The sequence below is a fragment of the Sphaerodactylus townsendi genome, linkage group LG09, assembly GCF_021028975.2.
Source record: "Sphaerodactylus townsendi isolate TG3544 linkage group LG09, MPM_Stown_v2.3, whole genome shotgun sequence".
In the NCBI taxonomy this organism is placed as follows: domain Eukaryota; kingdom Metazoa; phylum Chordata; class Lepidosauria; order Squamata; family Sphaerodactylidae; genus Sphaerodactylus; species Sphaerodactylus townsendi.
In genome coordinates, this window is record NC_059433.1 from 89,426,835 (window position 1) to 89,453,796 (window position 26,962).

The following is a 26,962-nucleotide window of genomic DNA, read 5'->3' on the forward strand; positions in this document are numbered from 1 at the left end:
GCTGACTCATGTTCAGTTTGTGGTCTACTAAGACCCCCAGATCCCTTTCACATGTACTGTTGTCAATCCAGGTGTCACCCATCCTATATCTGTGCATTTCATTTTTTCTGCCTAAGTGTAGAATCTTTATCTCTGTTGAAATTCATTTTGTTAGTTTTGGCCCAGCTCTCTAATCTGTCCAGATCATTTTGAATCCTGCCCCTGTCCTCTAGGGTATTAGCTAACCCTCCTAATTTGGTATTCTCTGCAAATGTGATTAACATGCCCTCTATTTCATTATCCAAGTCATTGATAAAAATATTGAATAGCAATATTCAATATTCCCTATATTATTCCCTTTGTGGCGCTTCCCCTTCCCTCCCCAGGCCTTCAGGTGTGGGCTCCTTCCCTCCCTCCCTTTCCTGGGGGCTGACTTCCCCAGAGGTGTTCTCTTCCTGTTGGCCCGGAGGGCCAAGAAACAGTTTTGCCCACAGGGCGCCTCGTGACGTAGGCTGCCCCGCCCTGGTACCCAAACCTCACCACCCAGGTCCCCGGTGGCTTCCCTCCCTTGGACTGGCTGTAGTTCCTTCACTAGCAGCCAGTTGTAGTTAAACCTGCGAGGTCCTCCACCCTGGCCAGTTGCTTCCACTTCAGGCAGCTGACTGCTTCTGCTCCGGCAAAGCCAGCTCCCTGGCTTGCCCGCTCGTCCTCCTCCCTTCCTGAGATTTCTCTCTCATTAGACAGTCCCTCTTCCCTTCCTGAGATTCCTCTCTCACTAAACCGTCCCTCTTTCCTCCCTTCAACAGCCCGCTGCAGCGGCAGCTCCTGAGCTCTTGGGCTCCCTTCCTTAAATAATGTTTCTTGCTCCAAGGTCCTCCCCCTCCCCAGCTGCCGCCTCTCTGAGCTGAGCCAAGCCGGCTCAGCTGTGTTTCGGGCGCGGCCAGGTCTCTGCTCTTTCCCCACTTCCACATTCCTGGCTGCTGGCTGGATGCAAGGTCTCCCCCATGGCGTAGCAGTGCTCTTTCGATAAGCTGGTAGGGTCTGGGTCGCGGGGAGAGGCCGAGGCGTCCCAATGCGAGGACTTTGCCAAAGCTGCCGGACACCCTATATGATTATTTTTAAGGGTACATGCACCATAATTGCAGTGGAGCTGCTGGTGCCTGTCCTTTAAACAATTCCAAAATTTCAAGTAGATTGGATTAAGGGGTCCAATTCTATGAGCCCCTGAATAGAACGCCCCCAAGCAGTCTCCATTATTTCCTATGAAGGGGAAAAAAACCTCCAAACTGTTTTCAGGGCAAAAGTCATGCTTTCAAGCAGTAACCACTTTTCAAAGGCTTCCCGTGGGAAAACCAACAGCAAGTCCAACAGAACCATTGCAAAACCCAGTAAACCCAATTCAACCATAAGCCAATGTGCCACACCAAGCCAAACAGAACCAAAATCAAACCAAAATCTTCAGCGGAAGTAAGCACTTTTGCAAGCTCAACAGAATCAACGGCAATCTACAGATGCCCAGCAGAACCAACTGCCACTGTAGCAATTCAAGCAGAAGTTAAAAAAGAAAGAAAGAAAACTTCTTGAAAGTGATAATGGCCATTTATACATGCACTATTTATTCCATGGCTCACTGCTTTGTAGTGGGCTTTTTCCTTGCTTTTTTGTTTACACAGGGCTTCTACACCTGCAAAGTGTCCCTAGCTGAGCTGCTCCACCATTTTGCCTGCTTACCGCTTCCTTGTTGTTTCCATGCAACCTCTATTTGGGGAGTTTACTTGCTGCTCTTCTCTGCCCCACCCCCATCTTTAATCTAGCACTGCTTTGCTACACCATGTAAATTTCATGTCAATTTCACAGGTCAATTTCAGCATTAAAATAAAGAAGATAATTTTTTTTTGAAATGGGGGGCCTGGAGAGTGGGAGAACCTTTCTCCTTCCCTTACTTCGTTCTAAAGATCCCACAAATTTCTGTTTAATAAACATAATTCAGATAGTACAGTTACAGCTGCTCAGTTCCTTGTAGAAGTTGTTAAAGCTAGAAAGTAGACTGTGAGTTTTTATTTTGATCTTTTTTATTAGGTATTATTTTAATGCCAATAAAGGATGATGAAGATGAAGAGTGGGAGAAACGTCTGGTGTGGGGGAATGGTGGGAGGAGTGAGAAAATCTGAAGAAAGCTTAACGCACAGTGATCTTCACTTTCCTTGCAAAGGAAAAGAAAAAGTCACACTTTAACAGCTTTCAGAAATTGTGGGGATTCTCTGATCTGCGAGCACAGTGAGTTCCAAAGAAGGGAAAATGTGTGTAACTGAGAATCAAATTTGAAGGGAAAGTACTTTCAGTGCGAAGGATCCATATAAAGGGCCAAACAGACATGAAAGTGACAGAAGTAGCCTGGCAAGCTGATAAAAACCTCTGGGCAACACAGAAATAAAGGGGGGGGGGAAGGGATGGGTGGGGAGGGGAGGGGAGGGGAGGGGGGAGAAAGTTAAAACAATTCTGGGAGTCCGCAAATGCTGGCTCCTAATCTGTCAGCTTAATCCTGAATCCTGAACAAGGTGGTTTGCCATTGCCTTTGTTTTTTTACCTCCAGCAAGCTGGGTACTCATTTTACCAACCTTGAAAGGATGGAAGGCTGAGCCAACTTTGAGCCAGCTGCCTGAAACCAACTTCTGTCAGGATTGAATTTAGATCATGAGCCCAGCTTTGACTGCCGTACTGTAGCTTACCACTCTGTGCCATGGGGCTCTCAACCCTCTACCATCAATCAACCCTAAATATAATTGATATCCAATAAGAAATACATCTGTTACATTTTATCTTGACACTCCTTTACATGTGGTCTTCCTCTCCTCTATTTTTTCTTCAGAACTTTGTGTGGTAGATTAGGCTGAGATCTAAATTTGGGCCCAAAGTCAGCCAACTGAACACAGCTATCCCCAATCCAGTCTTACACTGCAACCAGCGTAGTATAGTGTTTCTAGTGCCAGACTATGATGTGGAGGACTCAGGTTCAAACCCTATCTTGCCACAAAGTTCTTGGGCTGATGTTGGACCAGTCAGATTTTGACCAAGGCTGTTGTGAAGATGACATTGAGAAGGGGAGAATCATGTACACTGTCCTGAGTTCCTTGTAAGGAAAGTGTACTTAAATAAGTAAATCAGCACACCACAGTGGTTGTATGATAGGGTTGGATTTTTTTTGTTTTTCATAGCATTCTACAAGAAACCATGAAAAAATAGAGTTTTATAGCTAAAGTAAATAAAAAGTATGTATATTCATGCATGTTCAAATGCACACATAAACATATTTTTTTAAAAAATAAAAATCGGAAGAAGGACTACATTATCCTTTTGAATAACTGGGAACACATGAATCTCACCCCCTGCAGACTGTGTTGCCTTTTGCCCCCTTCCTCGTTAAATGCAGGCACATCCGTTAGGAAAGCAGCATCTGATTAGCAAAAGTATTTAGTAAGCTAATGTTCACTGTCCACAGCAGGAGGCTCACACAGCTTGGCTGATGAGAAATGAACTGCCTGAAGCGAGCTTTTAATGGCAACTAATTTCCCATATTTGATACTCAGCTCAGCCAACTAATACGGAGCTCAACCATGACAAGACAATCACAGTTAGTTTTGAAAATCCTGTAATCTGGGATGCAAAACAGAATGCTTAAGGCTATAATGAACTTCTGAGGCTATGAAAAGGCAATTTCTTTTTGGCTAGGCAAGGTTTAAGCATACTGACTGGGTATTCTACTGACATAGCATAGATGGAGGATTGCCAGGTAACAAGCTCTACCCAACACCCAGGTTAAGGAAAGTCAATGGAATAACCTTCTCTTCAAATAACCTGAAGGAAACTGAAATGAACAGCAACATGATACTATCCATGGCTTTTAAAGTCTATTGATCTAGTAGTTTGTAAATGTGCTTAAACCAACTACCAAGTATAATATACTGCAGTAACTTCATCTTCAACAAATAATGTTACTGGTATCTCATTACACTGTGAATTATTAAATAGAACACTTAACCTAGTTAGATATGATTGTCATGAAACATGAAGGCATCTTTAGACCACTCATTCCTATCTGCTGTTTTCAGGACTACTGTTGCATCTCTCTCTCTCTCTCTCTCTCTCTCTCTCTCTCTCTCTCTCTCTCTCTCACACACACACACTCACACACACACACACACACACACACACACACACACACACACACACACACACACACACACACACACACACACACACCGCAATAGACCTTCAAATCCATTCTGTCTGTGAATAAAATACTACAGTGAGTGCTATACATTTTCAGAATGACTTCTAATGGTAGGCAAACAAATTTAGAAAGCAAATTCAGAGGAATGGTATGTGTAATATGCGCGTTACACTGAAATTTGGATTCATTTTGGAGATGCATTTTGTCCAAACAGAGTAATCTCAGTCACTCAAATCTGTCATATATATCTATATGTCTGAAAAGTTGGGAAATATATCTATAGTTTTGAAGGACACCTGTGTTGGTCTGCAAGAGAAGAGCTAGATCTGAGCCCACTTTAGAGTCCAACAAAATTTTCATGATGTGAGCTTTTGTGTCTTAGTCCTCTTCATCAGGTATCTTGAAATCTTTCAGACTGAAAATCTTGTTAGTCGCCAAGGTGCTACTGGACTCAGATCTTGCATATGTATGCATGGGTTGGATCCAGCCAACTTTTTCACTCAACCTCACATAATTCCCCTTTTATCTGTGCAGGTCCCATGACCCCCGGTGTAGCTTTTTTCCCTCAGTGTTCAAAGGGAGCTACTTTAAAAAAATGTTTGGAACCCACCCTATCCCTTTGGGGGCATTTGTAACATTCATCTGAGATTGTCAGCCTTCACATATGAATGTTAAACATTTTTGAAATTCTGCTTAATATGGGTGTGAGGAAATGCACCAGGATAATTATATATGTTTACCCATATTTATCCTGCTTTTTGTCCAAGGAGCTCAGGACATGGTACACAATAATGATTACCCTCATTCCCTTTCTTGCCTCACAATAACCTAATCATGCTACTGTGGTTGAACAAGAGTGACTGGTCCTAGGTCACCAGATGACCTTTGTGGCTGAGTGGGGATTTGAACCTGAGGTTCCCCTGTTTGAACCCAGTCTCAAACCACTATACCCCCTGCACGAACATCCTTCCACAACCAAATATTTTAACATCTCCTCTAGTAGTGTACATCTTTCACATGCCTAGGATATCATTTTTGGTTGTTTGCGTGCTTAACATTTTTTCAGTTTGAAAAGAGCCACACAACTCTATTTATGCTTCAGTAATGATAAAAGCTTCAGACAGTCTTATAAATCACTTGGAAAGGCAAGTCTGATGGGTATTGGAATGTATGGCTAACATAACCCAGAGCTTCAATGCTGTCAGGACCTCACTGATGGGCTGTTCCTAACTTCAGGGATTGAAACAATGCATCTGGGAAGCCCAAAGAGATAATTACTGGCTATCCCTTTCATGGAATTATCAGATCTACAAATCTGGGCTGGTGGGTTTCATTTGACCCTTGAGAAACACAATTGACCTTATCTGTGGCTGATTTATGGGAATAGCTCTAGCTCTACATCATAGCCCACACTTTCTAAACTACTGAGAGACACTTCATATACCTGTTTTGGTTCATTCGATCAGAGTATCATTCAGTGAAATAAACTTAGTCATAAAAATAGCTTCTTCCTTGCAGGCAAGCAGAGATAATCAAGTCACTATTGTAACTTTAATGAGGAAATGTCATTTAAATTACAAGCTCTGTGCACATTTTCTAGGGTCTCCTCCCCCCCTTCAAAAGTATGTCTGTCAAAGCACCTAATTTCTCATTAAATCCTGTGTACTTGGAACAGGAGCACCAACTATATATGATGGGGTTAAGAAAGACTAATCCAGAGAAGGGATAACTTCTGATATGTTTAAGGCATGAAAACCTTGTATATATATATGGGAATATGATGGAGATAAATGAGAACATGACATCCCAGTGGTCGTTCCAGTGGACATTCCACATGATGGAGATGAACTTGCTCACAAGTAAATTGTAAGGAAGATATATTGCTCTGCAAACTTATATATATATATATATATATATAAACGTTTTATTGTATAGTATAATTATGTAACAGATACATACAATGCATTTAATCAAACTATTATTTAACATCTATATGCGACCCCTTGCTCAGTTAGTGCTTGAGCTTTTAGACTGGCGATGTCATCAGTATGCCGATGACCCGAAACCATTCTGTTGATGGAAGGGCGGCCACAGCTCTGGCATTGCTTAGAAACCTGGCTGGTTAGTTGAAACAAGGCAGGTTGAAACTGAATCAGCAAAGGCGGAGACCCTTCTGGCTGGAGTGCGTCGGGGGGGGGGGGGGATTTCCAGCGCCGATTGTGGGAGGACTGTGGCACCAGTCGCGACTTTCTAAGGGGTCCGCCTGGATTAGATCTCTTTCAGTAGGTGAATTGGCCCATATGGCCAGTGCGCATTTTACCATCTCCGCGATCAGGCCGTGGAATTACGCTTCCTCTCCCCAAGCTGACCTGGCCACTGTGGTCATGCAAGCGGTCACCTCAGGTTAGACTATTGCAACTTCGCTCACGCTGGCGCTGCTTAAGCGATTGATTAAAATGGTCAGAATGCAGCGGCTCGTATGCTTACGGGAGTGCCATCGCGAACACATTACACCCTGTGCTCAGCCGTCTGCACTGGCTACCAGTTGAATGCGAGATACTTTCAAGGTGTTAGTGTTGACCTTTAAGGCCTTACAGCGGCCTGGGCCTCCGTTACCCTCGCGGGACGTCTTTTTTATAGCAAATTTAAACCCGACCTCTGCGGCTCGGCAGAGCCAATTTAGTGATCCCTGGCCCCTCAATGCGGCTGGCCTCTACCAGGGCCAGAGCAGCACTACGGCTCTGACTGACTATAATTAGGCAGCTCTACCACCATCTGTCGGGCCCTGCGGATACAAGCTGAGAGTTCCTTGAGACCTGTAGAACAGGTGTTCCGCCAGGCCAGGAGACGGGCGGTTGATGAGGGCCCCTTCACTCCTCTCCCTCTCTTCGTTCTCCCTCTGATAACATCATTGAATCCTACCACTTAGCAGGGTTGAGGAGTTAGTGGATGCCAAGCATTACTAATGTTAATTTTAATGCTGCTTTTAATGGGAAAGGTTTATATATTTTTATTTTTTAAGAACCTGTACTATGTAACTTATTGAACTTGATTTATTATATTGTGCTCTACTTATGTTGTCCACCGCCCTGAGCCCTTAGGGGGAGGGCGGTTTATAAACCGAATATATAAATAAATAAATAAATAAATTTAATCAAACTATACATTTCTCCCTTTTCCCCCTCCCCCCTTCTTCTTTCTCGTTTATTCAAGCAAGCAGCAGAGAGTTCATTCTGCGTATTCTTTTCTCCCATATTTCTTCGTTAAATCCGGCTTCTCTCCTCCAGTTCTCAAAAGTTGACCATCTCTTCATAATGTCTCTTAATTTTTCTTGCCATAACATATTTTTTTACATCATCTCAAAAATTTCTAGCTGTATTTGTTCCCAAACATATTCTAACCATTTTGAGATTGTCCATTTCTTTTTGTCTTTCCATCCCAATGCAATCACCGCATGTGCAGCTCTAATCATAGTTTTGTACATTGGTCCATAACTTCTATTCACCTTTTTTTTCTTTAATTATACCTGCCGTTAACAAATCATTATTGAAATCAATTTTAACTTTTACTAATTTTTCTATATACTTCAAAAAATTTTCCCAAAACTTTTTTACCTCCTTACATTCTATCCACATGTGGCCGTAGTATGCTCCCAGTTCACCACAATTCCAGCATCTTGGGCATACTCCCTTAATCATATAGGTTAGCTGTATTGGGGTTCTATACCATTTACGTATTACCTTTCTCTCCAGTTCTACGTATTTTTCTATCTTTATCTTATTCATGCTGTCTATGATTCTTTCTATTTTTTCATTATCAAAGAGTTCTTCTTTCTCCCTTTTTTGTTTCAACATTCTCATCATAAATCCCTTGTCTTCCATCATATATTTATAAACTGATCCCAATATCTTTCCTTTTGATTTTTCATGGTTTTTCAACCATTGTGCCATTATATACTCACCTTTTTAATCTTTCCCAAATCCCTCTTAATACCAACCAATTCTCCTTTCCTCCAATTTCTATAATGTTTTGTAATGGCATAACTTCCCCTTCTTTAACTAAATCAGCCACTTTCTTATTCCCTTTTTCTTCAAATTTTTTATAGCTTTCCGTCCCTCTTTTCTGACCATGCTTGCCACTGGTGCACTGTCCAGGATGCCAGGCATCCATTTACTCCTCCATTTCTCCCATATTTCCATATTAACCTTTCTTGGACCTATTACTTTTTGTTTAACTTTTTTATAGTCCTTTGTATAAATTCCATATCTACCTATTCCTTCATTTACATCATTTTCAAACTTTATCCATTTCTCTAAATTGTCGTCTTTTATATCCATTAAACACTGATATGCTATATAGACCAGAAAATTTAGGGAAAGAAGAAGCAGTAGCCAATGCTGGAAGTGACATTATATGGGTAAAAAAATTTTTGTCACCAGTTATGGACTTTTCTTCTTTGTCAATTCCTGAGGAAGAGCTCATTTCAAGTGCTGAAACAAAAGACAGGGGAAGGGTTAAGAAACACTGAATTAAGGTACAATAAAAAGTGGTGTTAATCTACTGCCATGAAGTGTAAGAAGACATCTGGATATCTAAAGAGATTCTGAATAAACCAGAAGCATTTAGTTACTCATCAAAGTAATCCGGACACATTCAAGTGGTCATCAAACTAGACAAGAGGCATTTAGTTATTAAAAAGGAAGCTTTGATCAGCCATTACAATAAAATATTTTACTTCTTACCTGTTTGGTCCAAAGGTGGGGGAGAAAGACAGGCAATAGAGCAAGAGATTAAGAAATTTTACAGTAGGAAGCATTCGGTCAATCATCAAAACAATTTATTTCAGGTATGGGTTTTCCATTCAATGGCCTGTTAAACAGACTCCCTCTCCTATCCATCTGCAGCTTGGTAGACAAGATCCTTCCAAGAAGGGTATCAATTAATGGGTGTTTCATACAAATCTGAGAGAAGATAAAGAAGTTATTCCTGGATATGTGTTTTTTTATGGAAAGCAAAGGAAATTAAAATGAATAGGATGAATAATTCATGCAAATGAACAATTTTAATGGAATTAACTTATTGTTATACATCCTTGTAATTTTTGCTCCCACTCATCAATGCTTTGCTGCCATTTCAATGGTGCTTTAAATGTTGCTATGATTTAACTCCCATGATGTAATTATTATTGGTGTCTTGTGAATTTTACTGTTGTATATTTGTTATTGTGTTCAACTTCGAAATGCCCACAGATGTAGACAGGCTGCATTCTTATATTTTAAAGCTTTCACTTCTTTTACCCATATTTGAACAAACGCTGATGAAATAAGGCAAACAAGAAATGTTGGGTGTGATTTTATACGATGGGTATCACAGTTGTTTTAGAGAGCATTTTACTAATAGGCCCATATACTGCTATATACTGAAAAAGAATAACATACAAAGATACAACGGTCTGTACAGCCCATTCCGGATTGTTCTTTGGCACATGCATCAATAATATAAAAGTGAGGAGGGGGAAAGGTACAAATGTATTGTACAAAATTTAGAAATAAAGAAAAATAGAACAATGGAAGATTCCATATATAACTATTCGACCTTGAAAACAATTCCTAGTAACTTAAAAAATACAAAATGTATTCAAAATCAGTTTGAGAAGGTCCATCAATGCCTTACGTATTGGCTTGCATCATGGAGCATTTCACACAGTGCCGATGCTTCCCAAGCAATTAAATACATCTATACCAGTCATATCTCTGAAAAGTGGTCCTTGGATTATACTGGGGAGGGGTGAACACAGGGAATCTAATTGTGCCCCTTGCCCAGCATAATTTACATAACTCAGATTGATGAGATTGGAAGGAAAATGTTTACAGTGCAAGAAGATAGGAATTTGGGGATTTAAGCAGAAAGCACATTAAAATGAGCTGTCTGAGGTAATTATGAAACACATATTTCATATGTTTTCATTAGATATTACTATTATATTCCAGAAGGCAACAGAGTTTGATTAACCTACCTTCCAATATTGAAACATGACCAAGGAACTAGTTTGTTATTTTTTAAAAGATCACCATGGTTCCCAATATTGGGAGTTTGGTCTCTTGATATATTTCAGTTAATAAATTGGACTTAAATGAAAATTATGGAAGTGGGGAGTGGCTAATGAAAAGGAGCTGAATGTGCCAACTCACTTCTTCACATACCATCATAGCAAAAGTCTACTAGGAGAGAAAATTTAGTACATTGTCATGAATAACTGAATGTCACTAGTTTGCTAACTCAGTTCAAAAGTCCCAATTTTGATTTTATTTCTCCCTACAAGAAATAAATTTTTGATGTTTATTTCTGTATTTTTTTGCTTGCATATGTCATTATTAAAATGTATGAACTTTTCAAACATTACTGTGCATAATTTATATGTAAAGAGGTAGTAACAGCACAGTACTAAAATGGTGTAAGTCAATTTAAAAAGAATACAAACAAATTAAATTGGCCCCACCCATATGAATCTCTCTCCTCAGAAACTCCAATTTGTGTAGAATGCTGTTGCTCAGATATTACCAGGAAGTGGATGGAACACAAGTATTATTCCTATCCTGCAGGCACTTCACAGCTACCCATCAGTTATCAGGCTCAATTTAAGGTATTAGCTATCATATACAAAGCCCTTCATGGCCTTGAACACTCGCATCTGCCAGACCATCCCTCCCCCCAGGGGCATAACGAGGCAGCCCTGGGCAAACTGTAGCCCTGGGCAAAACCTGAGTTGGATGCCCCCCCCCCCATGGGCGGCCACTCCACCACGACCAAATTTTTTTGCAACAGGACATTGGTGCCTGCAGGGGGCGCAGTTTTTAGACATATCAGCACCAAATTTCCAGCGTATCATCAGGAGACTGTCCTTATGCTGCCCCCCAAGTTTGGTGAGGTTTGGTTCAGGGAGTCCCAAAGTTATGGACTCCCAAAGGGGGTGCCCCATCCCCCATTGTTTCCAATGGGAGCTAATAAGGAGATGGGGGCTACAGTTTTGAGGGTCCATAGCTTTGGCCCCCTGAACCAAACTGCACCAAACCTGGGGGGTATCATCAGGGAAGTCTCCTGATGAGACCCTGAAAGCTTTGAGACTGTGCCTTAAGAAATGTCCCCCCCCAAGCCAGCAACCCCCATGGACAGCAATACAGAAAACTCAATGCAGAACAAAGATTCTTGGGTAAATTTCTGGGATGTTCCTGCAGGGGGCGCATTTTTTGATGTATTGGCACCAACATTTCAGGGTATCATCTGGAAACTTTCCTTATGGTATCCCCAAATTTTGGTGCAGTTTGGTTTAGGGGGTCCAAAGTTATGGCCCTTCAAAGGGGGTGCCCCATCCCCCATTCTTTGCTAAGGAGATGGGGGCTACCCTTTGAGGGTCCATAACTTTGGACCCTGAACTAAACTGCACCAAACTTTTAGGAGGGAATGCCTTGTCATGTCCAGATGATACCAGTGGGAGAATTTTGAGTGCCGATACATCCAAAATATGCACCCTGCAGGAACATCCTAAAAGAAAATGTTAGCCCAAAGAATCTTTGTTCTTTCAGTGAAGTTTTCTACGATACTACTCAATAGGGAGTTGCAAGGAAACTTGTCGAGGAGGTACATTTCTGAAGGCACAGTCTCATAAATATCGTAAGTCTCATCAAGAGAACTGCCCTAATGATACCCCCCAAGTTTGAGTGCAGTTTGGTTCAGGGGGGCCAATAGTTATGGACCCTCCAAAACTGTAGCCCCCATCTCCTAATGGCTCCCATTGGAAAGCTAATGGGGATAGGGAACACCTTTGGGAGTCCATAGCCTTTGGATTCCCTGAACCCAAAGAGCCTCCACCCAAACACTGGGGGGTAGCACAAGGACAGTCTCCTGATGAGACCCTGAAATTTTGGTGCCGCTAGCCTAGAAACTGCACCCCCTGCAGGCCAAAAATGGAAAACCACTAAAATACCCAAAAACGAACCCAGCATTTTGATGCCCCCCATAAGGTGATGCCCTGGGCAGCTGCCCACCTTGCCCAATGGGCATTATGCCAGTGCCTCCCCCTATGCTCTGCCATGACAGCTTCGCTCATCAGAGCACGATCCTCTGCAGAGGCCAACCTGCAAATGGCTAAATCAACTACTGTCCATATGAAAGCCTTCTCCATTGTGCCCCCACCCCACCCCACCCCACCCCACCTCACTTCATCTTGAGGAACAGCCTGCCTGAGGAGGTCATGAGGGCTCCCACTCACATGGCTTTCTGCAAACCATGCAAAACTGAATTATTCAAGAGGGCTTTTCTATGCAGCCAATAAACTTGCACTGTATTAAATTATTCACACAACTACTTAGAAAAGTTATTAAGCACTATGGTCCATACCACTGTGTACAGCTTACTGAAACCAGGATCCTACTGTCCAAGTTTTGCATCATTTATTGTGTCACATTAATACCTAGCTATACTTCAGTTCTGTTTTTAGACTTCTGGTTGGTTCAACAACCCCATGTTCCATCTGTTGATTGTACTGACTGACTGTGTGTAATACACCTTGAATCCAAGTGACAGTGGAGGACTATAATTAATGTAAATAAATTATAATAAATATAAACAGGACTTCTCAACCTTGTTAAGCCCATGGGACTTCTGGAGTTTTCAGAAAATGTTGTGGGGATAATAATAAATGGCTATCATGAGAAGTGGGACCAATCACAAAATGTCTGCTTAAGATTACATTCTCAGTTTGCATTCAGTATCAGGTTTCTGGGATCTTGAGTAGGAACAAATGAACATGCTCCCTTTTGCATTTCTGTATGTGTCATAATGAATGGTTTAATACCAGTCTGTTGCTGATATTGGAGATTCATTGCTTTCTTTTATGTAATTTATGCACAGTTTACATGGTATTCATTGTGCACCTAAAATATATGGATAATGTATAATAGTGATTTATTGATGCACCATTAACAATGGAAAAAGACAGATTACATGGAAAAAACTGTTGCAAGGAAACAGAAAATGGCATGAAAATAAAGACTTGTTCACAAAGGAGAAACAAAATCAAAATAAAGATACCATATATACTCACGTACAAGTCGGCCCATATATAAGTCGAGGCACCTAATTTTACCTTGAAGAACTGGGAAACCTTATTGACTCGAGTATAAATCGAGGGTGGGAAAGGTTCATGGGGAGGTGGGGCACTGAGCCAACAAAGGAGTCAAAGTTGGGGGAAAGAAGCACACCAGAAGCCTTTGGGAGGCTTTTTAAGGAGGGGAGAGGCTGGTGCCTGTGGGTCTGGGGAGAGGGAAGAAGCTAGGGGCCATGGAGGGTGAATGGGACAAGAGGTGGTGGAGGAGAAGGCAGAGGAGAACGAGGCAGAGAAAGAGGCTGAAAGAGGGGCGGCAGAGAAGACAGGAGAGACCGAAGCAGAAAATGCAGTGGCTTGTCCCCCTCACTAACTCACCCTTTCTTTCCTTTCCCCACAGGCTCTGAGGCTTAGCTTCAGGGAAGCTGCCACTCGGGCAGCCTGTCTCTATGGTTTTCTTAAAAGGGCAATGATCCAAAGATTGCTTAATGGGAGGTATTGAGAGGATTGTGTACAACTGAAAGTAATGAGTAGACATGGCCTCTGTAGAGACCTCATCTACCCATTCCTTTTTAATGGGAGGTAGACCAGCTCTTTGAGAAGCTGCATTTCTCAAGCAGCCATTCAGTACTAGCTGGCTCCACCCCTTTCCAAAGCTGAGATCCTGGCTTTGAAAACAGCATGGGGAGTGTCCAAGGGGATGGGGAGAATTCTCTCCATCTTCACAGGCACCCTGCTGGTTCCCCTCCCACACACTGCAAAGCCAGGAGCCAGCTTTGCAAAGGGGGGAGGGGGGTTGGACCAGCAGGGTGCTGGTGAAGATGGGAAGCCAGGCTGTTCCACTGAGAATAGAAGTAAGAGTAGAGGGAAGCTGGTGACACAGGGCCAAGGGGGAAGCAAAGGGAGAAGGAGTTGCCCTCCCCCCAGGTGGTGCCATTCTCAGTTTCTAGAGCCCATTGTATTTGTTTATACAATGGGATTCACTGCTATTACAATATATTACACTAAAGTAACCTGGATGTGACAAGAACATGGATAATAATGGCCAGATGGTGCTTTTCAGAAAACAGTCCTAGCTGGTAAACCAGCTGAAGCTGATAAAAGACATTATGTGATATACTTCAACTGCAGGACAGGATCCAGCTAAACCCTCAAGCTATGAATTTGTTCCTTCAAGGGAATTGTGTACACTTCTAGATTAGGTTGAGGTACACTTCTAGATTAGATTGTGTACACTTGTGTACACTTCTAGATTAGATATGATATCTACATATTGCTGACACCTTACTCCAAATTCCTAGATGACCTCTTCCAGAGATTTCATGTAGATGTTAAACTGCATGGGAAACAAGATGGAATCCTTAGAGACCCCACTGTATAATTACCACAGGGCCGAGCACGTCCTCCAACACCACCTCTGTACCCCATCAGTCAAGCAAGAGCATAAGCACTGAAGCATAATTCTCCAATCTCCCAGCCAACCTATTCATGATTGATGACATCAAAAGCCACTGAAAAGTCTAAGAGAATCAACAAAAATATACTCCCACATTCCTTTACTGACAATGGTTATCAGCCAAACAAGACCATTTTTTCTTGCCTGAATCCAGATTGAAATATGAACAGGTAGCCTTCTTCCAAGACCACTTGAAGCCATATTGCCACTACCCATTCAAGAACCTTGCCCAAGAATGGGATGTTAGACACCAGGTAGTAGTCACTTAAGTGACTGGGGTACAGGAATGCTTTCTTCAGGAGTGGTCTCACAACTGCCTTTTTCAAAACAGTTTGAACTCCACCATCCTGTCCAGAGACATTTATTACCTGTTGAAGTGGACAAGCTGCTTAAGTGTATCACCCACCACATCAAGGTTTAGCCTTGCTCCTCAAGGTTAATAATATTATGCCAGTCTGAGTTGGTTGAGTGAATCCACTTAACCAACTCAGTCTGGCTTGTCCACTTCATCAGGTCTCACCAGCAAGAAATCATCCACACTACTTGGTCCACTGCACTCTAATAGCCTCCTAAGATTAACCGGTGCCCAGTCTGGCATCTAAGTTGCAGTGGACCGTATCATGAGGACAGCTGACTCAGTAAAAAAGAGCTCTTCCATTCATAATGTTAAAGTGATCATCATTCAATCTGTTTTCACATCTATGCAGTCTTTCCGGTGAGAAAACTTGTAAGCAACATTTACCAGATCCGATTGAAAAGGGAGGAGGGAATGAGAGAAAAGGCAAGTTCTTTTTCCTGTGAGAAAAAGAACTTGTCACAGCCTTATCAGAGGGATTGTTTGATCATGTGAATGACAGAAGTTGCAATTCAATGGAGGAATACACCAGAACACAATGAACCTTACTTTTGAGTAAAGATGCATGATATCACACTGAAGGGAGGGGTGGGAGGGAAATAAGTGAGTCAGGGTTTATCTTTCAATCAGGCCCTCATTATCAGTTTGATCTATTGCTGATCTAACATAAAAGACTGCAGACTGTTAAATTCAAGGGGAATCTAGAGCCCTTTATGCATGGAATGATTACCTCATAGCTCTTAGATGTGCAGTGTGGCTGTAGTGTGGTCTCCTTGGACTTCTCTGTTTAGACACAAGGAGGCATTCACTGCCTGCTCCATAGCTTGCTTGCTGAAGTATCAAAGGGGCCTCTGTTTTTCCAGATTCTCTTAACTCTGCACATCAGTTCCCACTTAAAGGCACAGATCTCATCACATAGTAATTGCAAGATAAAGAGCTTGTTAAAGCCCTTTAAATTGCAGCTATATTGATATACCTGTGATTGCAGTTATATCGATATTGTAGCCCTTTCCCAAAAAGCAAATACAATCAACAAGCCTTACGCAGATGGCATGATATATAGAATTGCTGCGTAATGGGATATGTGACCATCTTTAGTGTATCTTCTTGGTACAAACCTGTGTAAGCTCTGTGGATTTTGAGGTTTAAATTATTGCCTTTTTGTTGCTGTTGCTGAATATCATAAAAAAGACTATCTGCAAAAAGAACAAAAGAGAAAACAAACCCAGTAGACTGCCACCAGGAAAAAAAATCCTGCTAAAAGCAATACATTTACTGACAGATGGTAAAATCAGTTGAAAATCGAGGACCATATTTACTAAGTCGAACCCATTTTGTAAGCCAGAAAAGTGTTATCTAATCCTTTCCCCTGTGTGTGTGTTTTGGAATAAACAGATGCCTAATGAGGAATGTGTTGAGAATGATTGTCAAAGAACCTGGAATTATCCTAGTTCAGATTCTATCCTTAATACTTTAAAAAAGAAAGATAAAAGTAAGTAAGTAACTAAGGAGAAAAATGAGCATACCAAGGCCTTTGGTGAATAAAGTTTGTTATGGAGGTAACATGTTATAAAAAGCTGTAAAAGCTACATGGATGCAGAACAATCTATCTCATTGGATTTCCTATTCTGTTTACACAACACCCCAAGAATGTGGTAAGGGAAAGGGCAAATACTTTCAAAGTGCTCACAAACCTGACAATCAGACAACGAACACACAGGATTCATATGTGCTTTGCAGTTGGTATCACACAATAATTGGGAGCTTGCTGAGGCATATGTTTACTTGGACCCTGGCTGAGAAACAGGCACTGAGCTTATGGAGATAGGTTTTTCAACTCTTTGGAGATAAATATTTGACACCAAAGCTCAAAATCCAAAATCTCAAGAAAGATTTCAAACAAATTGATTTTCACTTCTTCATTCAAACTGCTATCATAAGGGCTAATCAATCTGGAAAAACTTGAAGAAGCTTGAATTGAAATTTTAGAAGACAAAAATGCATCATTCTCCCGAGTTAAGGGTACAATTACTATAAATGGTAAACAAAGTGCTTGCCATTCACAGCTCTTTCACGTGCTTTTTTTAAAAAAAATCCAAATCATGTTCTTTAGTCTATTATTCTGGAGATTCTCCCAGTTTTTTTTAAATAAAGACATTATTTACTGATTAAGATATTTTAACAAAGATATTATTTACTTTATTAAGATATACAGCAAATCCAAACAGCATAAAACAAGCAATGAGCAGCTTAAAATATTCATATAACAGTTTTCAGATTAGAAGCATAAAACAGCAAAAAAAGATGGAATCTGTCTGTGGAGGAAAAAATGCCTTAGCCGGGCCCTTAAAAGAAAGTAAGGTCTTCAAGAGGAAGAGCATTCCAAAACTGCGGTGCCACCCTGTCTCTGATTACCACCTGTCTCAACTCTACAGATGGAGGCACAGAGGACAGGACTTGAAAAAAAAGATTTTAATTGGCAGGCTGAACAATATGGGAGGAGGCAGTCCTTTAAGTGCCTTTGACCTTCCCAGTTTTGCTGCAAAATACATCTACGGCCACTCTTTGTTGAACACATATGTTGCGTAACTGACTTTTCTAAACTGCTTTGCAAATCATTCAAAAATATTCAACCTAGGGGAAAGTTGCCAGGTCAAACCTCATGGAAATGAATGGGATCTATCTGGCAATTCGTTATGTACACATGCATCTCATCCTAAATTACTACGATGTCAGCATAACGCACATTTTGCTTTGCAATTGTTCATTTCATTTATTAAATTTATATGCTGCCCCTCCCCTTATGGACTTGGGGTGGATTAACAACACAAACAACACAATATAAATCCATGTCAATGATTAAAAGAATTCTAAAAAAGTACAATCCCTATTGTACCAATATAATTAGTTGATGACTATAAGATTTAACTAAATTCATTAGACGGCAGCCAAATTTGACGGTAACATTCTGGGCCTTCTTCAGAAGCAGTACTTCTCAATAGTGTAACTTGGATGTAGCAAGACTTATGTAATTGTGGCCAGATCTACTGTCTCCAGGAATGGTTGCAATTAGCATGGCACGTAATGGGGCTAAGTGCAGAACCACTTTGAGATCTGACTGTCATCAAGTTATTTGGAAATATAAGGGCTGAAGTGTTTTTTGGATATTATTAGATCAGCACCCAAAATCTTGTAAAACCTACTCTCTCATATCCTTCGGATGGTAGTCCCTGCTTCAGGTTGCTTTTCACAGACCATACCCAGTATACATTTCATTTCATTTATTAGATTTATACCCCGCCCTTCCCCGAAAGGCTCAGGGCAGCTTAACAACAAACAAATCAAACAGCAAACATCATTGATCATGACATATCAAAAGTAAACAACGTTTCAAGACATAATAACAAAATATCAATGGCATCTTAACAACAAGAAGTATTAATAGGCATCATATAACAACAAATGATAACATCACAACATATTATAACAATAATACAACATGTTAAACAGCAAAAATCAACAGGCATAATATCAAATTACAAAAATGAATAAATATAGATGGTGACTTATCATTAAACTACAACAACATGACCTAGGACTAAGATTTCCCCATAGTGTCGGCATAGTAACTAAGCCTAGTAACTAGTTTAAACAACACCTCCTCAATCCCCCCTTCCTAACAATACCCAAAAGCTACTAGCAGTATAGCAAGAATCCTGACCTAAAAATACAGCTTAAATGCTAAGAAAAAGGAGGGAAAATTCACTACAACTGACTAAAATTCTATGTTAAATCTCCTAATCACAATACATCAGTATCTACAACTAGCTATATTAACTAAAAACAGTATCCACCAACTCTAGAGGTGATTGTCTTCAGCGTTCCAACAAGGTCCATTGCCATTGCTGCCGCCGCCATGTTTCTGCTGGGCACACCAAGCCTTGGCTATTGAATGAAAGTCTCTTGCACACTGTGTGGTGGCCTCTGTCACCAGTCCTTGCCAATGTCCAAAAGTCTCTGGCATCATTGGGGTTCCTGCCACTGCCCCCCCTCTCCAGTCTTACCAAGCCGGCTGGCTACTGCTACTGTTCCAAAGTTTCTGCTGGTTGTCATTGAGAAGTTGATGCAAGGGGACCTCTGCCACCAGTCCCCCACCTCTAAACTTGCCAAACATGCCCAGCAATGGCCACCCCCTCTCCAGATTTGTTTGAAATGCTGAAGTTGCCCAGCCTTGGCACTCCCACAGCCGGCCATCATAGGCACTGCCCAGGGGCTCCTGATGTCTCTGGAGACACCCAGCTGACCGGTGCAAGGGGGTCTCTGCCACCAACCCTCCTTCAGGCCCACCAAACCAGGCAAACTCACTCTCAGATTTCAGAACCACCACAGCCCCAGAAAATTGCTCCGCTCAACCAGCTGCATCCCCCCTCGGCCAGCCATGATTCAGAGGCCAGCCAACTGCCTGACAGACACCCCCCATCAGAGACTGCAAGCAGACCGAAAAGGGCACAAACATGAGTGAGTCTGGCAACTCCATTCCACGATGTCCCAAGTTTGGTGTTCTGGTGTTCTCCTATCCTGTACTACGTCTATCCTCAGCTTCAGAACTTCAAAACAGAAATCCATCAGAGCCTCCGTAACTAGCGACTGGCTCTGGGCGCCATCTACAGGTCTTATACCCTTATAGACTAGTAATCCCCAAAGTGGTTTCTTAGTGTCCATCTACTTCCTGACTCTCCCCATCCTCACTGGAGGAGGAGCTATTTCAAAAGAACTCATGAGGCATCATTTTTGTAATTGCAAGGAACACCTATTCAGAAACAACTGCCTATATTGCGAGAGTGCTTTTAACCTCCCAAAATTTCATGATTAGCAGCCGTTATGTGATTGGTCCAATGGCAGCCATTTTGTGGTGGGGGTACCCACTCAACATTCCAGAAATAACCATGGGATAAACAAGATTGGAGACCCCTGCTGTAGATTATGGATCCTTTCTGCTCCTGTGATGATTAGATTAGATATTTAATTTATATACCGCCCTCTCCTGGATGTATGATGTATGATGATCATCCTACATTAGCCTCTGAGCATAAGAGGATTTGCTGGTCAGGCATGGCCAATTGTCCAAAGAGGCTATGTGAATACATCCTAAGTTTGTTGGTGATAGGTCATGATGCATATCATTGTAAGTTTAAATTTACAATAATATTGTAAGTTTAAATAATATACAATAATAATATAATAACAATATAATATAATATACAATAATAATATAATATACAATAACAATATTGTAAGTTTAAAAAATGAAATCCGCAGTATAGGTGCACTCCACAAAGTCTACTATTCAAAATTTCAATTAGAAAATAATCCAAATAGAACATATGTTAACTCTCTTGTGCTATCTTGGAGACTTCCAACCTTTAGGAAGGAAATTAGATGTGGGGGATAACTGTGGTTATCAGTGAACTGAAATAATATATTAGTTACATAAAGCCCACCTGCACCAAGTTAGACACATTGACTGCAATCAAAGAATGCTGCCACCTTCTATCACCGCACAGATGTTTCAACTTAGCTTTGCAGTGAGGCAGCTAATAGGTCAAACTTATTGCTAGTGATGCAAGGATAGATTGTAAAGGGTCACCAGCTCCAGAGGCCAGGGCTATCCGAGGTTAGTACTTTCCATGAGCAATAAATCCAGTGACTTTTATTGAAGGACACACTCTTTTCTTAGGTGGTTCTTATTCCTCCTTCCCAAAGTTTTAGCCCTCAAATATAACAAATGGGCGAGGAATAAAGAGTGAAGGGAAATGAAAAATAGGCTTTCTGCCCAATTTGGAAGATTACTTTCCCCTCTTTAGGCTCAGTTCTGGAATCTCAACCTTTGAACTCAATTGACTTTGGGGTTTTTTCCTTGTGCTAAGGGAGCTAACAATACAGCATTTGCATTGCTCTGTCTTGGATCAGAGCAGGTAACGTACATTACTGAAATTGTGATGTGGGGGAGAGTCTGGAAAACGCATCCAATTTAAATAACAAGAACCTGCATATTTCTATATTGATGGCAACGCTAACAGGTAGTGCTGAATATGAATGAACTGCTGTTTTTCATTTCAGAGGGCTTGGATAGACTGCATTCAGTATTATTTTGCTTGTTACTCAATTGAATTCTATGGCTTGTGACAAAATTTGCCTTGGGATTTTTTATTTGTTATATCTGCTACCATGAGATAAGGGACACCTGTGTGTTGCATATCTACACATGCATGCTAGATCCATGTATAGGATTTTGGAGTCTGTGTATAAACAAGCATGGTTGAAGATGATACCAAAAAGGAGGAGGTAGTGCTGTAATCAAGAGGTTGTTTTATGATGTCATGAACAAAATTCAATGTGTTTGTAATGCACTCTTGTGCTTGCAGAGTTATTGCTTTTCCTTGCTCTCTTTCTCTGTGGATCCAGGAAAGCAGACTTCCTGGGCTTTGCTCCAACTACAAATTGTTGTGCTGTCAGAATTTGGGTGCCAACACATTTTTTTTATGATCCCCAAATGGGATTCTAAACCAGGATATTAATGATCCACACGACAGAGGGCCAGAATCCAGTTAGAGTCATGGCATGGGGATAACAGAATTTTATCTCGTCCACTGTAATATTATCTTGACTTTTTCATCTAATGATGCTGCAGATGATAGGATAGGATAATGTATGCTTCCCCCCTGCTGGGTAATAAACAGTTGAGGAGAGAGATTCTTATGGGGAACTTTTCTCTTTTCTTTTCTTTAAAATGTTTTATGCTCCCTTTCTACCTGATCAGGGTCTCCAAAGTGGCACACATTTTTTTAAAAAAAAATTGAACAAACACCATTTTAAATTATTTAAAAATTTAAAATGATAAAACTATACAGTAAATTTTAAAACACACAAGCGAGACACACCAGAACTCTCTTGCTAATGACCATTATTAGGTTGCCAAATGAAACATAAAGGTTTCATCCACTGGTGGAAGGTACCAATAGAAGAAAACTGATGAATCTCCCTAAAGTTCTGAAGCCATGACCAAGAAACCACAATATTTTCTGCCCAGGAAGTAATTCAGCCGGCTCACCAGTTGAGGCTGAGAAAATGCACCTATTGCCAGATCTGCCATCTGTTTACACAATAGGAGGACAAGGTCCAGAAACACTTCCCAGCTGAGTTTAGGGTTGCCAATATCCAGGTTGTGGCTGAAGGTCTCCCACTGTTACAACTTATCTCCAGGTGATAGAAATCTGTTCACCTGGAGAAAATGACTGCTTTGAATAGTGGACTTTATAGCAATATACCCCACCTCGTTCCTCATGCTCCACCCTCCCCCAAATCTCCAGGCAGTGGTATAGCGCCAATGGGGTGGGGGGTGCGACGGCCCAGGTGGAGCCGTGGTGGGGGTCGTGGCCAGGTCGTGAAGGGGCATTCTGGGGCAGAGCGGGCGCTGCTGCGGCAGGGGCACAGGGTACGTGTGTGCCCCGGGCGCAGTTTCCCCTTACTCTGCCCCTGTCTCCAGATATTTCCCAGCCAGGAGCTGGGAACCCTACAAGCTGAAAGCCTGATTTTTTAGGAGAAATGCAACACCATCCAGAACAGGGGCAATCCATTTCCCGGGTCTGACCTTCCTCCCTCCAGAAGCTCTTCTGTTTTGTTTGGATTTAGTGTCAGCTTGATAGCTGAAATCTGAAAGGTGTAGAGAACTGCCTAGCCCCAGAGTCACTGTTGCAAAGTAATTCAAGCCCCCAGTGGTTTTACTTTACGAGGTTTCAAACTCGCGGCCCTCCAGATGTTATGAACTACAGTTCCCATCATGCTGGCAGGGGATGATGGGAACTGTAGTCCATAACATCTGGAGGGCCGCGAGTTTCACACCTAGGATCTAGAAGATCTCATTCTGGCCAGGCTTGATTCAGATACAGGCATGCATTTAAGAAGTTCTAAGCATCAAGTGTGCTTTCCTATGTCAGATCATTAATCTTCTGGAAAGAGGTATACCTCTACAACATTTTTGGTTTGTTTGGGGCATAGTGCACAGGTAAAAATAGTATTAGTGAATCCTTTCTTCCATTTTATTTTTTTTAATTGAAAGGTAGCTATTTACATTTTTCATGTTGACTGACTTGAAAGAATATGATAATGCTATTCATTGAGTTTATATAGAACATTAAAGGAGAGTAATTATTTGAGCATTGCACCCAATAATTATTATTCATTGATATCAGTTAGACTGTTTCTTATCTACTAAAGGCCATATTATTCTACCATACCTTTGTTCTTTACCCCTCATAGTCTAGGCTGTTCTGAGTCTCTGGATTCCCTGTTTGGCATGTTTAACAACCTGTTTCTGGCTTGCAGTAGACCAGCAACTGCTGTCTTGTAATTTTGACTATGGCTGTGACAATCTGATAATGAATCTCGTACCATCTCCTCTACTTGGGGCTTTAGCAGTAGTGTCCTGGTAGGGATATCAGCCTCCTGGCCCTTACTGCAGCTGTTATGGCATCATATAAGCACTTAGTGGTACATTACAATGGTAGGTGTGTGTAAAATATAGAGCGGTGCCCTTCAAAGGGCATTGTCATTATTGTTTCCCATTAGCACTGAACTTAACATACTATAAATGCATGATCTTACATAACCAGTCATTCAAAGGTAGTTCCGGTAATATCCATAAGGCAAAGAAGAATAGGACAACACTTCAGGCACCACAGCTACAACTTTTTGCAAAGAACATTTTTGACTGAACGCATGAGCAATTTAAAATGCAAGCTAGTTGTTTGTATCCTACTTCCAGTTTGTATATGGGGGGAAGGGGGATCCACTCTAAGATGTCCACTGACCTGAATCCTCCATCAGTCTGGCAGAAGCCAGCTGGGCTTCACAATAGAAAGGGGAAGGGGTTACAAACTGGAGTTGCTTCAACTCTAGCTCCTTGACCTGCCTTTCTTACCCTTTTCAGCCTTGCCCATCAGTCCATGCAAGTGTCAAGAGTGAGTCTAGACTCTTGTGAAGGTGTCTTGGGAGCATACAGTGACTACTTGTTGGACTGTTTAACTTAATATATTTAGCAGAGTAGCAGAAAAGAGACCAATAGACAGGAGTTGGTTTTTATAAATATTTACTATCTGTTAGGGAGGGTTTACATGGATGAAAAATAAAGAACAACTTTCTATTCTAGCACTAACTTGGTGCCCACCTAGCAAGGCAATAGATTTTACCTTGTTTGTGACAAAGAAACATACTTTACTTTAAAACTTCTGTCTACATGACTAGTCTCGTAGGCAGTGCTGGGGTTAACTGACCGATAGCTTAATCAATGGACTGGCCATAAAACTCTGTCCTCAGTAGCTAATTAGCATGCACACTATTAACCCCTTCATGTCTGAATTGTGACAGACACTTGCAAATACCAACACTACTCTCACTGGGGTGCTGTGTGGTTTCCGGGCTGTATGGCTGTGTTCTAGCAGCATTCTCTCCTGACATTTCGCCTGCATCTGTGTCTGGCATCTTCAGAGGATCTGAAGCCTTCAACAATACACTACTCTCACTGCCCTGAGATGCTTTTATGGCCCCAACCCCTTCCTACCACTGAAAGTTCATTTGGCCACAGCCTTGTCAGCTGTGCCACTATTTAAAGAACCCATTTGATTCTGTGCTCACCCACCATGGGGGTCCCTCCTGGCTAGATGGTGGTTTCTGATGAGAGCTCGCAGCAAAGACCAGCAGGTTGCTGAAAAAGTCTCTAGTGGTAAATATGCTGAGTCTGGAGGGGGCTACAGACTCAGATCTGGCCTAGTCCATAAGGAAAATAGAGCAAAACTTTTCACCTTTATTGTTTCTTCCTGACTTACAAGAGTTCTATCATCTTTGTCTCCAGGAAGTATCCCCACCCCCCTCAAACAGGTAACTATTTAAGTTGTTATATAAATAATTCTAAGGATTAACTTGAACTCCAGTTAATTTGGGATCCAATCCATTTTCCCATCAATTTTAAAGGAACAACATTACACATTTGGAATTCTTACAAAGAGAATCAGAATCCTATTTTCTATAAAAAAAACAGGCAGACCATTCAAGCAGTTTTTTTCCTCAGAAGAACCCCCCCCCCAAAAAAAAAACTGATCTCCCCTGTGTTTTGCCAGTTTTCCCCCCTTGTAAGAAGAATTGCATTGTTGGTTAGGGAATGGGGAGCAAGAAAATCATGCAGAGCTGTTTGGGTTAGCCTCCCCTCCTTGTCCCTCCAAATTGGGGCCTTGTACAGATGAAGTGAAACTTTAAAGGATGGTGTCTAGATCCAACCACAGACATCCAGCATCTTAACTATTTTTGATCCTAAATTGCAGCAATTTATATGGGGGAGAGAGAGAGAGAGAGAGAGAGGAGGGGGCACGGGAAGGGAAACAAAGCACTATTCTGATTTCTGACATCTTAAGGCTGCTTCTTGGCACTGGATCACTACAAATCATTAGAACAACGTTGACTTCTGATTATTATGTAAAACTCTATTCCCTCACCAGCCTTCTTTAAAAAGTGACCTTTTAAGTCTATGCACTTGTGATTAGAGCTTTTTAGTTGCCACTGCTCATATAATCCCTACTGACGCTTTCTCCAAAAGGTGAGAGAGAATCAAACCCATGGCATTCACTGCTCCTTTCCTGCGAATCTATGTCAGATGTTTTATGTGATTCATTTTCTTCCACACAATTAGATTCTGAGGATGTTGGGGCTAGGCTTAAGATTTATTTTTTGCAAAAAGAATTCCAAGGTCTCAGTAAGAAGAGCATAATGTATTCTGCCCAAACTGTGAGAGCAGAGCAATACAGAATAATTTACTTCCCTAATGCCAAATTAAAATTCATAACACAATTCTTTAATTACCATCTGAATCTAATTCTCAGAGAAGTGTGTCCTAATTGCATTGTTGATATGCACGGATGCAAATAAGATGTTGACTATTTCCCCTTGTAGCAAATGACTCTGTTTCTAATGTGCACTCATTGAGACACAGTGGGGTAAATCCATCATTTGCACTGACACTGCTGGAACCAATGGTGTAACATCCTGGATGAATTTTACCCAGACTTCCTTGCAGAGAAATGATGATGTTTGTGTTAAAGCTGGACCCTCCAATAAGTACACAAATGCATTTAGAAAATTTCTCAGGCAACAGAAGGGAGACTCACCTGTTCTCCACAAATGTTCTGTGCCAAGTAGCAAACTGATCTAATGAAAAAAACAGTCAGGCGAGGGGGCGGGCTTTTTGGTCCCTTTTTGGTCTCTAGAAGAAACCTATGCGTATTACAGGAGAACATGTGGTTCTCCAAATAGAATTCACTGGGACTGTTTTAGGTTGAGAAAAGGATGCCATGCCATGGTTCTTCTGATACAAATCAGGAACTGCACATGTGAGAGAACTGAGGAGAGCCGTCTTTTCACATCTAGAGCTGCCAGCTCTCGATTGGGAAATTCCTGGACATTTCAGGATAGAATCTGGAGAGGGTGGGGTTTGGAGAGGAAGGGGATTTCATTGGGGTATAATGTTATATAATCCACTCTGCAAAGCATCAATTTTCTCCAGGAGAATTAACCTTGGGCGTTTTCCCCATGGCTAAAATATTCCCAGGGGAAAACTGGGATCATACATACTGGGATGTTTCCAGAGGTGGGATCCAGCAAGTTCTCACCAGTTCCCGAGAGTGGGTTACTAATTATTTGTGTGTGCCGAGAGGGGGTTACTAATTGGGTCCGCTTTTCCATCTCCATGCCCTCGCCTCCCCGAGAACATGAAGGTTCCATATAGCAATT